General features: G+C 37.9%; 1 protein-coding gene across 3 annotated transcripts in view; it reads right to left on the bottom strand.

Annotated features, from left to right (window-relative positions):
• Positions 1–16,188, bottom strand: part of LOC145546808 (uncharacterized) — a 244,878-nt gene that overhangs the window by 181,423 nt on the left and 47,267 nt on the right. The window contains exon 5 of one of the 3 annotated variants that reach the window (XR_014083287.1): positions 8,328–9,522. The exons of the other annotated variants lie outside the window; for them this stretch is intronic. The gene's annotated coding sequence lies outside the window, so the exon portion shown is untranslated. Of the gene's footprint in view, positions 1–8,327; positions 9,523–16,188 lie in introns of those variants that run through there. 3 annotated transcript variants of the gene reach the window in all.

Below are 16,188 nucleotides of genomic sequence, written 5' to 3' on the forward strand. Positions count from 1 at the left end.
GCCTCTTGATGAAAGTGAAAGAGGACCATGAAAAAGTTGGCTTACAGCTCAACATTCAGAAAACTAAGATCATGGCATCTGGTCCCATCACTTCATGGGAAATAGATGGGGAAACAGTGTCAGACTTTATTTTTTTGGGCTCCAAAATCACTGCTGATGGTGATTGCAGCCATGAAATTAAAAGACGCTTACTCCTTGGAAGGAAGGTTATGACCAACCTAGATAGCATATTTAAAAGCAGAGACATTACTTTGCAAACAAAAGTCCATCTAGTCAAGGCTATGGTTTTTCCAGTGGTCATGTATGGATGTGAGAGTTGGATGGTGAAGAAGGCTGAGTGCCGAAGAATTGATGCTTTTGAACTGTGGTGTTGGAGAGGACTCTTGAGAGTCCCTTGGACTACCAGGAGATCCAATCAATCCATCCTAAAGGAGATCAATCCTGGGTGTTCATTGGAAGGATTGACGTTGAAGCTGAAGCTCCAATACTTTGGCCACCTCATGCAAAGAGTTGACTCATTGGAAAAGACCCTGATGCTGGGAAGGATTAGGGGCAGGAGGAGAAGGGGACGACAAAGGATGAGATGGTTGGATGGCATCACCAACTCGATGGACATGGGTTTGGGTAGACTCCGGGAGTTGGGATGGACAGGAAGGCCTGGTGTGCTGCAGTTCATGGGATCGCAGAGAGTCGGACACGACTGAGTGACTGAACTGAACTGATACTTATATAAGGGCAAGCCAACAACCATAGGAAGAGTGGAAAGACATGCAAGGTCACTTTATGACTGTGGTTGGCCCCTTTCAACATAAAAAGGATTTAATTTTTATGGCTGCCTTTGTATAAAGAAAAATATATTACTATTAGATGTTAAAATATTTTTATAGACTTAATGTTTGTTTCTTTTAATTTTAAAATAAATTAAAAGATTTTTGTGGGCTCCTAAAAGTAGGGTGGGCCTTGGCATCATGCCTATTGGATCTGTCCTGAAGACACGAGATCAAAGCATGGAATGGGAGCCTTAGCACAAGGTGAGTCTAAGTGTGCAGAACTATGGGATGAAGGGATGTGACTGCAGGCATCAGAGGCATCTGCTATCATCCATCATGTGAATAAATATTTTCACTTAAGTCAAATATCATATCTTCTTAGAACATCTTTCATAGAAAATCATTTTAAAATATTTGGCCTCTGACTGTAAATCACCACCTATATTTATAACTGGGACAATATGTAATGGGATAAGGTTATATTACAAGACAAAATGATGCCTGATAGTATTTTCTGTCATTGTTTATCCGCTTGTCCTTGAAAATTGCATAGAAAGTAATTTTTTTTCTATCAAGGAGCATGAATCAATGCAATAAAAGAGACCACTGTAATAATGCTGATGTCAGAGGATAAGATAACACCCACCTGGTAGGCTCCTTCTATGTTATATTAAGAGAAATGCACAATGTACACAGTAGTCATAGTTTGACCTAAGGTATAATTGAATCTGTGAAATAGTGAAGTGCTTTGTAATAGAGTTTTACTGTAATTGCTTTGTCGGGTTATCAATCTTTAGGGTTATGCTCTACCCGAAAGAGAAAAAGTTTGTCCTGCTGCTTGCACGTATAGAGAACTGTGGAAGAACAAGTGCATGTCAGCTAAGGTGGCACAGACACAAGGGAGGCTGGAACACTGAACAGATCAAGGAATAATCCTGATTCCAGGCTAGTGCAGGCAGAGTAAGAAATGATCAAGTAAATGGTGTTGATGGGGTGTGGAAAGGGATTAAAGGAGAACAGTAACTTCGTAACATGTTCATCCTGTGCAGAAAGATTTGGACTAAAAAGAAATGAACTTAAGATGTTTTTGTTAAATTTTCCACCAGTTGCTATCAAGTCACGAGAAGTCTCTGAGAGTAAGGGAGGCAACCTCCTGGAAGTATTTATAGATTTATAAAGAGAATAAAGTTTCCTTGGAGACATAGTTCTTTCAGGCCAGCACTAACTTGGTTGAAAGTAACTTGAACATTAGGAAATTTTAACTGAATATCATCTGGTTCTTTTTCCTAAATGAACCAAAAATACTATAGATTAACAAATTTTAGATGAGATAGGGGCTTTTGAGAATAATGAACCCTGCCTCCACATTTTAGACATTATTTCCACTGAGAAATAAATTTTATAAAGATAATTATATGATGAATTTACATAAGATAAAGTTAAAATGTAATTTAACCTACCTTAGAAATAAAAAGTAAGTTTCATTAAAATTGCATAGCCATTCACATTTAGAATCATTACAATTACTGTGGGAAGATTTTTAATTGTTCCCTTAACCATGAAGAGAATCATAACTTAAGAGTAATCTAAAAAATTATTCTTATAAAATTACTTTCAGTTTATACCAAAACTTTGTCTTTACACTTTTAAATGTATTTTTAAGCTCAATAATACTGTGTCCAAATCACCTGTAGCAATTTTGTTAAATATAAAAATATTAAATAGGCAAGTGTATATTGATGTGTGTGTGTTGGTAAATACATGAATAGGCTTTTGCTTCCAGAATCCATTCCACGTTTAGCATTCCATTCAAAATGTGTGACATATAGCTTATTGAAACAGATAATAACTTGGTTCTCCTAGGACATGCATGTGTTAGTCACTCAGTCGTGTCCAACTCTTTGTGATCCCATGGACTGGAGCCCATCAGGCTACTCTGCCCATTGAATTCTCCAGGCAAGAATACTGGAGTGGGTTGCCATTCCCTTCTCCAGAGGATCTTCCTGACCCAGGGATCAAACCTGGGTCTCCTGCATTCCAGGCAGATTCTTTACTGACTGAGCCACCAAGGAAGCCCTTGGGCAGTGATTCTTAAAATTTAGTATCAGTAAGGATATCTTTTGTGCTTCTTAACGGTATAGATGCTTGGTTCTATTGGAGATATACTAGGAATCTACATTATAATGAGCTCCCCATTCTCTCTTAATCTCAGAAAAGGGAAGAATATCATATATGATTATAGCTTAGGTTACATAGATAATGTCTACATGTATTGAGCAATATATCAAACTCTTGAATCTCTCTCCTGTATCTCTGAGAAAAGAAGCATAGAAAACTACATTTTAAGATTAAATCCCTAGCTGAGTTCCAGTCTAGATTCTGCCAAAGAAAGTCACTTTCAAAAGATTTTAGAGTTAGATGAAAACTAGAATTCATTTTATTCCATGATAATGTGATCATTCACCTAGAGCCAAACATCCTGGAATGTGAAGTCAAGTGGGCCTTAGAAAGCATCACTACGAACAAAGCTAGTGGAAGTGATGGAATTCCAGTTGAGCTATTTCAAATCCTCAAAGATGATGCTGTGAAAGTGCTACACTCAATATGCCAGCAAATTTGGAAAACTCAGCAGTGGTCACAGGACTGGAAAAGGTCAGTTTTCATTCCAATCCCAAAGAAAGGCAATGCCAAAGAATGCTCAAACTACCGCACAACTGCACTCATCTCACACGCTAGTAAAGTAATGCTTAAAATTCTCCAAGCCAGGCTTCAGCAATACGTGAACCATGAACTTCCAGATGTTCAAACTGGTTTTAGGAAAGGCAGAGGAACCAGAGATCAAACTGCCAACATCCACTGGATCATCGAAAAAGCAAGAGAGTTCCAGAAAAACATCTATTTCTGCTTTATTGACTATGCCAAAGCCTTTGTTTGGATCACAATAAACTGTGGAAAATTCTGAAAGAGATGGGAATACAGACTACCTGACCTGCCTCTTGAGAAACCTATATGCGAGTCAGGAAGCAACAGTTAGAACTGGACATGGAACAACAGACTGGTTCCAAACAGGAAAAGAAGTACGTCAAGGCTGTATACTGTCACCCTGGTTATTTAACTTATATGCAGAGGACATCATGAGAAATGTTAGGCTGGATGAAGCACAAGCTGGAATCAAGATTGCTGGGAGGAAGATCAATAACCTCAGATATGCAGATGACACCACCCTTATGGCAGACAGAGAAGGAGAACTAAAGAGCATCTTGATGAAGGTTAAAGAGGAGAGTGAAAAAGTTGGCTTAAAGCTCAACATTCAGAAAACTAAGATCATGGCATCCGGTCCCATCATTTCATGGGAAATAGACGGGGAAACAGTGGAAACAGTGTTAGACTTTATTTTTGGGGGCTCCAAAATCACTGCTGATGGTGATTGCAGCCATGAAATTAAAAGACGGTTACTCCTTGGAAGGAAAGTTATGACCAACCTAGATAGCATATTGAAAAGCAGAGACATTACTTAGCCAACAAAGTCCGTCTAGTCAAGGTTATGGTTTTTCCCGTAGTCATGTACGGATGTGAGAGCTGGACTATAAAGAAAGCTGTCCGCCGAAGAATTGATGCTTTTAAACTATGGTGTTGGAGAAGACTCTTGAGAGTCCCTTGGACTGCAAGAAGATCCAATCAGTCCATCCTAAAGGAGATCAATCCTGGGTGTTCATTGGAAGGGCTGACGTTGAAGCTGAAGCTCCAATACTTTGGCCACCTGATGCAAAGAGCTGACTCATTTGTAAAGACCCTGATGCTGGGAAAGATTGAGGGCAGGAGGAGAAGGGGACGACAGAGGATGAGATGATTGGATGGCATCACCGACTCAATGGACATGGGTTTGGGTGGACTCTAGGAGTTGGTGATGGACAGGGAGGCCTGGCGTGCTGCAATTCATGGGGTCGCAAAGAGTTGGAGATAACTGAGTGACTGAACTGAACAATAATAAGCAAGCACACTGACTTAGGCTGGAAGCAAGGTTATGTTTTGTCTTCTATATATTCACTTATGTATTGATTAATAATTAGGTACTACAGGTTGCTGGAATTGGCAGTGCTGGTTTCCTGTAATTTCTGCAGCTTAAAAATTTCCTGAGATTACCATGAGCTTTTTCTGACATTTGTTTCCCCTACCCTTCAAAGGGTATTGAAAACTCCTTGTCTGAAATATCTTCCTTGGAAGACTTTGACATATATAGCCTGTGAATAAAATGAAGGTTAATTACATGCCTATGTCCCGGTGATAAGTCCTGGTGACATTTAACCTATACCTAAATGTATGTAAAATTTTATCTCCACATCAAATCTTTTGCCTTTACTTATGGGCATTCCTCTGGAACTTAATATACTGTATCCCAAGATTACCCCTGCCCCTGCTAATTAGAAACTGTATTCTTGGTCACAAAAGATGTTCTTGTCACCATATCATAGAATCTCTAATATTTATTATTAGAATTCTCTTTAATGATTCTCTACCTAGGTAGGAGTCTATGTACCTGGTCTTTTGAGTTGGAATACAAAAGACTGATTATCTTGGTTACAATGATATAAATGATGGTAAAAAAAATTTAACCAGGACTATTATATCTTTTCGGAGAAGGCAATGGCACCCCACCCCAGTACTCTTGCCTGGAAAATCCCATGGACAGAGGAGCCGGGTAGGCTGCAGTCCATGGGGTCGCTAAAAGTCAGACACGACTGAGCGACTTCACTGTCACTTTTCACTCTCATGCACTGGAGAAGGAAATGGCAACCCACTCCAGTGTTCTTGCCTGGAGAATCCCAGGGACGGCGGAGCCTGGTGGGCTGCCGTCTATGGGGTCGCACAGAGTCGGACACTACTGAAGCGACTTAGCAGCAGCAGCAGCAGCATTATATCTTTTTGTCATACTACAGAAAAAGATGGGGGATTCTGAGTGTTACAGGAGAACATATACATGTCTTTAATACAGTCAGTGTGGAATCCCAACTCTAACAAACCAATGGTTTTCTAATATTACTAAGCATAAGAATCACCCCAAATTTGTATTAGAAATAAAGACAGAAAGACAGAGCACCATGGAGAAACAGATGGTTCCTGATTTAAATTTTCCTCATAGAAAGAGTTACTGGAAACTACCCACAGATGAGACACCTTTGTGAAGATCACAGCACCTGGGAGTGAGGTTAAAGCAACCTCCTGGATGAATAGAGTTGTGAAAAACCACATTATAAGGGTGAAAGGAGCAATATTCCCTTGGACTGCATCACTCCTCCTCCAGGCTGGTACAGCACCACACTAAGGACCTACAGTTTCTCCGTGGAAAAAGGAAAGCCCAAGGCAGACATCCACCTTCTCCAGCATTACAGGATGCTTTAAATAGGCCTACTTAGTTATTGCCTCCTGGGAATCAGCTAGAGACATAAAATGGTGACAGGTTTTACAGCAACATGCATGGAGATCTTAGCGAACTTCTTTCCTGCTGGCAGTAGTACCTGAGCAGAGGACCAGTGGCTATCTTTATCTACAGAGCCAAGCTGGTGACCCTATATGGCCAGTAAGCTTAGTCAGCAGTTCTTCTGTGTTTTACTTTCCAGCAGGTAGGCCATCCCAGCCTCAGAGCTCATTCTAGGGCCCTGCTTGGGCAAGGAAGAAAGTCACCAGCCCACATGATTAGGGTTAAGAGGCCTGACCAGAGATGCTAGGCAGCTATGAAGCATATCCTACAGCCTGCCAGAGCATGCAAGCAAGTCAGCAGGCCATCCCAACTGCTGTGAAAGGATGAAAAAGAGATTCCTTCCTCAGTTGTGCAGTTTGCTCAGTCGTGTCCTACTCCTTGCAACTCCATAGAATGCAGTACACCAGGCTTCCCTGTCTATCACCAGCTCCTGGAGTTTACTCAAACTCATGTCCATTGAGTCAGTGATGCCATCCAACCATCTTATCCTCTGTCGTCCCCTTCTCCTCCTGCCTTCAATCTATCTCAGCATCAGGGTCTTTTCAAATGAGTCAGCTCTTCGCATAAATGGCCAAAGTATTGGAGTTTCAGCTTCAACATCAGTCCTTCCAATGAATATCAGGACTGATGATTTCCTTTAGGATGGAATGGCTGGATCCTCTTGCAGCCCAAGGGAATCTCAAGAATCTTCTCCAACAACAGTTCAAAAGCATCAATTCTTCGGCACTCAGCTTTCTTTATAGTCCAACTCTCAGATCCATACATGACCACTGGAAAAACCATAGCCTTGACTAGATGGACTTTTGTTGGCAAAGTAATGTCTCTGCTTTTAAATATTCTATCTAGGTTGGTCATAACCTTCCTTCCAAGGAGTAAGTGTCTTTTAATTTCATGGCTGCAATCACCATCTGCAGTGATTTTGGAGCCCAAAAAAATAAAGTCAGCCACTGTTTCCCCTATTTTCTCATCTATTTGCCATGAAGTGATGGGACCAGATGCCATGATCTTAGTTTTCTGAATGTTGAGTTTTAAGCAAACTTTTTCACTCTCCTCTTTCACTTTCATCAAGAGGCTCTTTAGTTCTTCATTTTCTGCCATAAGGGTTGTGTCATCCGCATATCTGAGATTATTGATATTTCTCCCGGCAATCTTGATTCCAGCTTGTGTTTCTTCCAGCCCGGCATTTCATATGATGTACTCTGCATATAAGTTAAATAAGCAGAGTGACAATATGTAGCCTTGACGTACTCCATTCCCTATATGGGACCAGTCTCTTGTTCCTTGTCCAGTTCTAACTGTTGCTTCCTGACCTGCATACAGATTTCTCAAGAGGCAGGTCAAGTGGTCTGGTATCCCCAGTCTTTAAGAATTTTCTACAGTTTGTGGTGATGCACACCAAGTCTTTGGCATAGTCAATAAAGCAGAAGTAGATGTTTTCCTGGAACTCTCTTGCTTTTTCAATGATCCAACTGAGGTTGGCAATTTGATCTCTGGTTCCTCTGCCTTTTCTAAAACCAGTTTGAACATCTGGAAGTTCATGGTTCATGTACAATTGAAGTCTGACTTGGAGAATTTTGAGCATTATTTTACTAGCGTGTGAGATGAGTGTAATTATGTGGTAGTTTGAGCATTCTTTGGCATTGCCTTTCTTTGGGATTGAAATGAAAGCTGATCTTTTCCAGTCCTGTGGCCACTGCTGAGTTTTCCAAATTTCCTGCCATATAGAGTACAGCACTTTCACAGAAGCATCTTTTAGGATTTGAAATAGCTCAACTGGAATTCCATGACCTCCACTAGCTTTGTTCACAATGATGTTTCCTAGGGCCCACTTGACTTCACATTCCAGGATGTCTGGCTCTAGGAGAGTGATCACCCCATTGGGTTATCTGGGTCATGAAGATCTCTTTTGCATAGTTCTTCTGTGTATTCTTGCCACCTCTTCTAAATATCTTCTGCTTCTGTTAGGTCCATACCATTTCTATCCATTATTGAGCCTATCTTTGCATGAAATGTTCTCTTGGTAGCTCTAATTTTCTTGAAGAGATCACTAGTATTTCTCATTCTATTGTTTTCCTATATTTCTTTGCACTGATCACTGAGGAAGGCTTTCTTATCTCTCCTTGCTATTCTTTGGAACTCTGCATTCAAACGGGTATATCTTTCCTTTTCTCCTTTGCTTTTCACTTCTCTTCTTTTCACAGTGATTTGTAAGGCCTCCTCAGACAGCCATTTTGCTTTTTTGCATTTCTTTTTCTTGGGGATGGTCTTGATCCCTGTCTCCTGTACAATGTCATAAAAACTCCTTCCATAGTTCCTTCCACCATATAATCATAAGGGATTTGATTTAGGTCATACCTGAATGATCTAGTGGTTTTTCCTACTTTCTTCAATTTAAGTCTGAATTTGGCAATAAGGAGATCATGTTATGAGCCATAGTCAGCTTCTGTTCTTTTTTATTCCAGACTGTATAGAGTTTCTCCATCTTTGGCTACAAAGAATATAATCAATCTCATTTTGGTATTGACCATCTGGTGATGTCCATGTGTAGAGTCTTCTCTTGTGTTGTTGAAAGAAGTTGTTTGCTATGACCAGTGCATTCTCTTGGCAAAACTCTATTAGTCTTTGCCCCTGCTTCAGTCTGTACTCCAAGGCCAAATTTTCTTGTTACTCCAGGTGTTTCTTGACTTCCCCCTTTGCATTCCAGTCCCCTATAATGAAAAGGACATCTTTTGGGGGTGTTAGTTCTAGAACGTCTTGTAGGTCTTCATAGAACCATTCAACTTCAGCTTCTTCAGCATTACTATCAAATGTGCAGATACCAATGCAAATAAATGAAACCCTGAATCTGCCTGAAATGTGGGAGACCCAGGTTCAGTCCCTGGGTCAGGAACATCCCCTGGAGTAGGGCATGGCAACTCACTCCAGTATTCTTGCCTGGAGAATTCCATGGATGGAGGGGCCTGGCTGGCTACAGTCCATGGGGTTACAGAAAGTTGTACACTATTGAGCAACTAAGACATCAAAGATATACATGCACCCTCCATGTTCACTGCAGCAGTATACACAATAGCCAAGACATGGAAATAACCAAGTGTCCATTCATGAATGAATAAAGGAAATACATATATATAAATAGAATGTTACTCACCCATGAAAAGAAGAATTCTGCCATTTGTGACAGCATGATCAACCTTGAGGCATCATGCTTAGTGAAATAGGTCAGAGAAAGACAAATACTGAATGACCTCACTTACATGTGCAATCTGAAAAAAGCTGAAGTCAAAAACAAAGAGTAGATTGATACTTTCCAGGGACTGAGGGGAAAGGGGAGTTGGGGAGATGTTGATCAAAGTGCACAAACTTCTAGTTATGAGTTCTGGGGCTCTATGGTACAGCATGATGACTTTTGTTAACAATACTATATTGTATACTTGAAAGTTGCCAGGAAAGTAAATGTTAAATATTCTCAGCACACAATAATTATCTAAGGATAATCTCTCCTTTAACCCAGATCAGTTACCCTGTAAGAACACAAATTTTGTGTTTAATTTGTCAACAAGTGGTTTATCCTCTGGAAATGTCCTCCAATGAATTATAACCCCTAATATCAAGATTCCTTTGCAATGTGATGTTATTACTCTTCTCATCAGAAGGTGAAGTCTATTTCTCTAACATCTTCAGTGAGGCTGCCTTCCTCATTTGATTTGATTAACAATAGAATGTGCCCATTTTAGAGATTAGGAAGCAAAGGATGTTAAGTATTTTGTCCAAGGTCACGTAGCCAGGAAGCATTTAAGCCCTGGCAGTCTAGATCCAAAGTTCATGCTCTAAATAAGCATATTATATTGTTATGTAGTGGTATGTTGTATCTTATAACATATGTTATATGTTAATGTAGTGAATCATTATATAAAGCATCCAAATTAGATGATATAAGTTTCCCATAAGAAAATAAAAGATATACCAAAAGAAAAAATAAAGTCCTATTTTTCAAGTCTAATTCAAAGTTGTTAATATATTATCACCATCATGTGAGGATGAGATTTTCAAAAGCTTTTATCATTGGTCTGTTGTTATTCTCTACGGTAAGAAATTGTGAACTGTACAAATGGACTCCAATACTGATAACCAAATTCATAAAAATGAAGAATAAGCACAAGATAATCAAATGAATTGGAAGCCATCTAAGTGCTACTAAGAAACCACTAGAAGAAATTTAATATCTAAGACTTGAAGCAATGATAATATGGGAAGGGTAATGTAATAACTGTAGAAAAATTAAGCAGAGTTTTTGGGTTGTTTTTCAGTGAAAGTGTGGTAAATACAAAGACTAAGAATAACAAGGGTGGGACATTTTGAGAGAATAGCATTGAAACATGTATATTATCATATGTGAAACAGAACACCATTCCAGGTTCGATGCATGAGACAAATGCTCAGGGCTGGGGCAATGGGATGATCCAGAGGGATGGGATGGGGAGGGAGGTGGAAGGGGGCTTCAGGATGGGGAACACATGTAAACCCATGGCTGATTCATGTCAATGTATGGCAAAAACCACTACAATATTGTAAAGTAACTAGCCCCCAACTAAAATAAATAAATTTATTAAAAAATAATAACATAAAATAAACAGAAAAAAAAAAGAAAAAGAACAAAAGATTTACATTCAGAGAAGTTATTCCAGCCAGAGAATTTTATCCTGAATATGATTCTTAAAGCAAATATTTTTAAAGGCACATTATTATAAAATCATCACTTGATTTTATAATGATGGTTTGAAAATCTTTATCAAATATGCATTATGACTCTAAACAAGATGCAAAATAAGATTGCTGTGTTGCAGAATCATGCAAAATAGCACAAATATAATACTTGAAAAAACCAAATCTCTATCATATGCTACCATCTCTTTAATATTCGTTGACCAATGATAGTGCATTTGGCTGTAATTCTATACAAGGGATTACATAAAGCACATGATATTCGGTCTCTGTACTAGTTTACAATTTACAGTGTGAAGAAAGATCAAATATACATACAAAAGAAGAAACATACAAATGTCACATATGTTTCAAGTGAGTCAGAGCATCACTGAGATACATTCAAAAGGGGTTTCTGAAGAATAATTATATCAATTATATTATCAACTATCGATTATAGTTGATAGTTCTGGAGATTCCTTCTAGATTTCTTTATCCTAGCAATAATATATAATTTGAAAACAATAAGCATCATTGAATATGTTTGACCAGGTACCAAATTAAGAATGAAAAGAAAAGAATGCTTCCCAACCTATATCTGGTATTTTAAACTTTCACTTTTTGCACTGTTAAAAATAAAATTTGTAATAAAAAATCAAATAAACTAAAACAATATTAGAAAGCACTAATTTCTTATTGAATGTCAGTAGTGTGATCATCTATGGCTGACAACAATCTTGAATGTCCAAGTCCTTTCTCCTCTCTGGAATGTCATATTCTGCTGCTTGATAACAATAAGGACTAATATGACATGATTTAGATGAAGAAAAAGAAAGAAAAAGGAGCAAAAAGCAGGTACCAGAGGCAATTTCTGATGAGCAAACAAGTTCAGTTCAATCACAGTGAAAAATCAATGACATGAAAATGGACTGCTAAATCATACTCTGGTCATTTCAGAATGTCTCCATCAACACTTGGAATTTCTATCCATTATCTCCATCTCCCAGGGAATCTCTCTCTTCCTCCCTGTTGACTTGGTGCTATAATACAGTATTTCAAAGTGTTTAAAGTTTTATGGTTCATGTTTTTACATTAGACCTGTATATGCTCTAGAAGACTTCTAAACAATCCAGCACTCTTCCCTTCTTTCAAAAAGGAAAAAAAAAAAAAAAAAGAAATTTCAAAGCCATTCCCAACACCTGACTTCCTGACATTAACCTGAGTACTCCATCCTGTGTGTGTGTGCTATGTCACTTCAGTCATGTCACTCTTTGGGACCCTATAGACGCTAGCCCACCAGGCTCCTCCTCTCCCCTCCAGGTAAGAATACTGGAGTGGGTTGCCATGCCCTCCTCCAGGGGATCTTTCTGGCCCAGGAATCAAACCCATGTGTCTTCTGTTTCCTGCACTGGCAGGTGGGCTCTTTACCACTAGTGCCACTCAACCTCAAATTCAAAAGCAAAATATTTTTATCTCTGAATTTAACCAAATATTTGCAATCACTTTTTGATCTATAGGTCACTTTGGTAGTCTTATAAAGCCTGGACTCCTTTTCATAATAATGTTTTTATGTGAATATAATGCATTAAACATAAACAAAATATATTGAAACAGTTTTTAAAAACTTACATTATTATTTCCTTATTAACGACTAAAGTAATAAGTTCTAATAGTATACTCAATAATTACAATAATCTTGAAGTGTTAATGAGCATGAACGACAGATCAAAATATCTGCAATAACTGCTTCATGTATAAAATCTCTCGTTTTTATTAGTGACAAAGTTACATGTACTTCTGGTACTACAGTGATATAGACACAAGCTTTTCCTCTCATAATGCATGGATTTTTGTTTTGAAACCCTGAATCCTTCCACAGACCCTTGGGAGTCCATGGGCTTCAAGTTAAGAATCTCTCTTATAAGAGAAGCATAAACTGTCACCTTAAAGAGCTCTTTTGCATATTCTTCTTTCTGGAATGCTCACAGTGATTTGAGCATTATCTGGTATTACTCTGCAAAGTAATATCCAAATATTTCTAACAAGTTGTCTCTTCTCTGTAAACATTACTGCCACGTTCTGTTTATGGTATCTTTGAAAAGGTCTAGAAAAAGAGAGACTATCAGTGCTGGGTTCCTGTTCTCACTTTGCTTGGAACATGGCCTAATATAATTGTCTTGTGTGCTCAAGGTATGCTTTTAATAGGAATAATTTGTTTTTTCATTTTTATCACCTCCCTCAAAAGCCACTACCCACATATATAGAATTTGATTGGCACTATGTTATTAGTAACAAGGAGACTAGTGGTTCTCATGACCCACTACTTATACCTGTTGTGTAAAAGCATTACTATAATTGACACGATGGTAATTTGTACCTCTCTCTGCATCCTATAACTGTCTCTGTGGAAAATATATTAGCTAAAACATTTAAATTTGTCAAGTAAAGATGCTGCAAAATGTAATTATTTTCACTGCAAGCAGACAACTGCCAGTAGTATAACGATGATGGAGATAGCTTCATACATGCTGAGTACACTCCAAAGTATACCCCTATTAGTCATACAGAAATTAATTTTTACGAAGTACTAAATAGAAACATATTAATGGAACAAATTTATAAGAAGCAGATAATAGGGTTATATTAAGGATGTGGGCTGCATTGGAAAGAGAATGTCAACAAAGAGGAAAGGCATCTGTGCATACTCTTTAAAGGGGCTCTTCAGTCATTTCGTGATAAACAGTGCATGATTGCTTGATTTTGGAAAAATAAAAAGGAAGAATACTTTAATGATTGTTTCAGTGAGAGTCCCAAACCAAACTGCCCTCAGTTTTGGTCTTTTTCTTCCTTTGGGCTTCCTCGTGGAGTACAAAAGAGTGATGGCAGAAGTACTTGCCATTTTTTCTTCTCTTCTCCTTTCACCACTTTCTTTTAGGTGATAGAACTAAATGAATTATATATTTTGCTATGGTTATTTTTAAACATCCATTTTAAGCAAATAAATCCATGTCAGTCTCAAATTCAAGTAGTTTCACAATAATTACAAAGCACAGTAGTTATATGCCACATTTCTCCTTCAGTTTCTGAGGTTATCAATTTCAGGAAATAACTATTTGCAATTCTTTAAGTTCATTCTCCTTTTGCTTCTGCATTTGATGCCATTTCCTGATGGTTGAGTTTTGAATATAACACTCCACAACTGGAAGATAAGGATTTAAATCTCTCATAGTGTAAAATGATAAAGTAAAGTGAAAGTCACTCAGTCATGTCCGACTCTGCAACACCGTGTGAACTGTAGCCCAGCAGGCTCCTCTGTCCATGGAATTCTCCAAGCAAGAATACTAAAGTGAGTTGCCATGTCCTTCTCCAGGAGATCTTCCCAACCAGGGATTGAACCCAGGTCTCCTGCATTGCAGGCAGACTCAGTCCATAGGATATTGTATTCTCTACTCACACTTCCCTTCCTCATTCCCTTCTAATATAGAAGCATTGGAATTTCAAGGATTGGTACTCAGAGCATATAATATTGTAACTTGTCACCACTGAGAATTAAATATTCAATTGATAAATATCAATTGCTGTACAAATTTTACTTTAATTGGAACAGTTAATGGGAGTGGGGGTCTGATTTTCCACTTCTCCATCATCATCAATAGAAACTTGTGTAATTTTCCTCCTGTTCCAATATTTCAATTTGGCTGATTATTCCCGAGGTGTGTTGCTTAGTTATCCCAGTATTTTTATTGTTGTTTATCTAGTGCATCACTGTTACCTCTGAGATGGTTTTTAATCTTCTCCTTTCTGAATTCAATATGATCCTATTTCTTGGTTTAGTCATCATTTTGTGAGATTATCTTCAAGTAGTTTCTAGAGAAATGGCATGTTGGATGAATTTTAAAGATACTTCATGCATGAAAATATCATTATTCTCTCCCCATACTCATTTTTACTGACCATAGAATTCTAGACTACAAATTTTGGGCCAGAAATTTTGAAGACTAGGTACCAGTGTCTATTCTTACAGAGGGAATTAATTCCAAACCTTTTTCTGATGCATTTTTATTCCTCAGTGATTTTAAGAATCATTTTTGTCTCTTCTGAAATTTCATGATGAACATAAATTTATAAGGTTTTTTAATTAACTAATAATTTCATGAGAACTTTAATTGTGGAAACATATTTTATTTTTATTGATAATTTTTTGACTATTTTTTCACATCTTTGTAGAGCTATTTTTATAGGACTTCCCAGGTGAGCACTCTAATTTTAACTCTTTCATTTTTTTTTCTTGAGATATGTCTCAACATATTTCTGCTGATCTTCCTGAAAATTTCAGTTGACTTTCATACATTAGAATTTTAAAGAAAATATTTAATTTATATACTACCTTGGTATTTAGGTTTTGATGATTCTGTATGATTTCATGGTTTGTCTTAATTTATACCAATTTAGTTGCAGTCGAGGTAATTTTTTATATTGGCTTACTATAAAATATACCCATACCTAATATTTGGCCATGTATACTTTGCACATAAACACCACAAAATATTGATTTTTCTTATGAATAAATTTTAAAATATCAAATAGTTGAGTTTATTTTACTAAAAGCAATTATCACTTAAGTATATGTTCATCTTTATTATCAGAAATTATGAGTCTATAGAGACTTCCCAAGTGGCACTAGTGGTAAAGAATCCTCCTGCCAATTCAGGCAAGAGAGATGCCGTTTCAATCCCTGGGTCAGAAAGATTCCCTGGAGGAGGGTATGGCAACACTCTCCAGTATTTTTGCCTGTGGATTCCATGGACAGAGGAGCCTGGCAGGCTACAATCCATAGGTTCATAAAGAGTCAACAAGAGTGAAGTGACTTAGCACGCATGCACACCCACACTCATGAACTATTAAAATTGGATTTCACACAGGAGGAAGGACATAAAGATTTAGGAGGCTCCATGATTGCCCTCAATCACACAGTGTGTATATGGCAGGGCAATTATAGAATAATGAATACATATCAAGTGAGTCTTAGGAAGCATTACTATGAACAAAGCCAGTAGAGGTGATGGAATTCTAGCTTAGCTATTTCAAATCCCAAAAGATGCTGTTAAAGTGCTGCACTCAATATGCCAGCAAATTTGGAAAACTCAGCAATGGCCATAGGACTGGAAAAGGTCAGTTTTCATTCTAATCCCAAACAAAGGCAATGCCAAAGAAAGTTCAAACTATTGCATGATTGTA

Source organism: Giraffa tippelskirchi, chromosome 1, assembly GCF_054371585.1.
Source record: "Giraffa tippelskirchi isolate mGirTip1 chromosome 1, T2T-mGirTip1v1.2.pri, whole genome shotgun sequence".
In the NCBI taxonomy this organism is placed as follows: domain Eukaryota; kingdom Metazoa; phylum Chordata; class Mammalia; order Artiodactyla; family Giraffidae; genus Giraffa; species Giraffa tippelskirchi.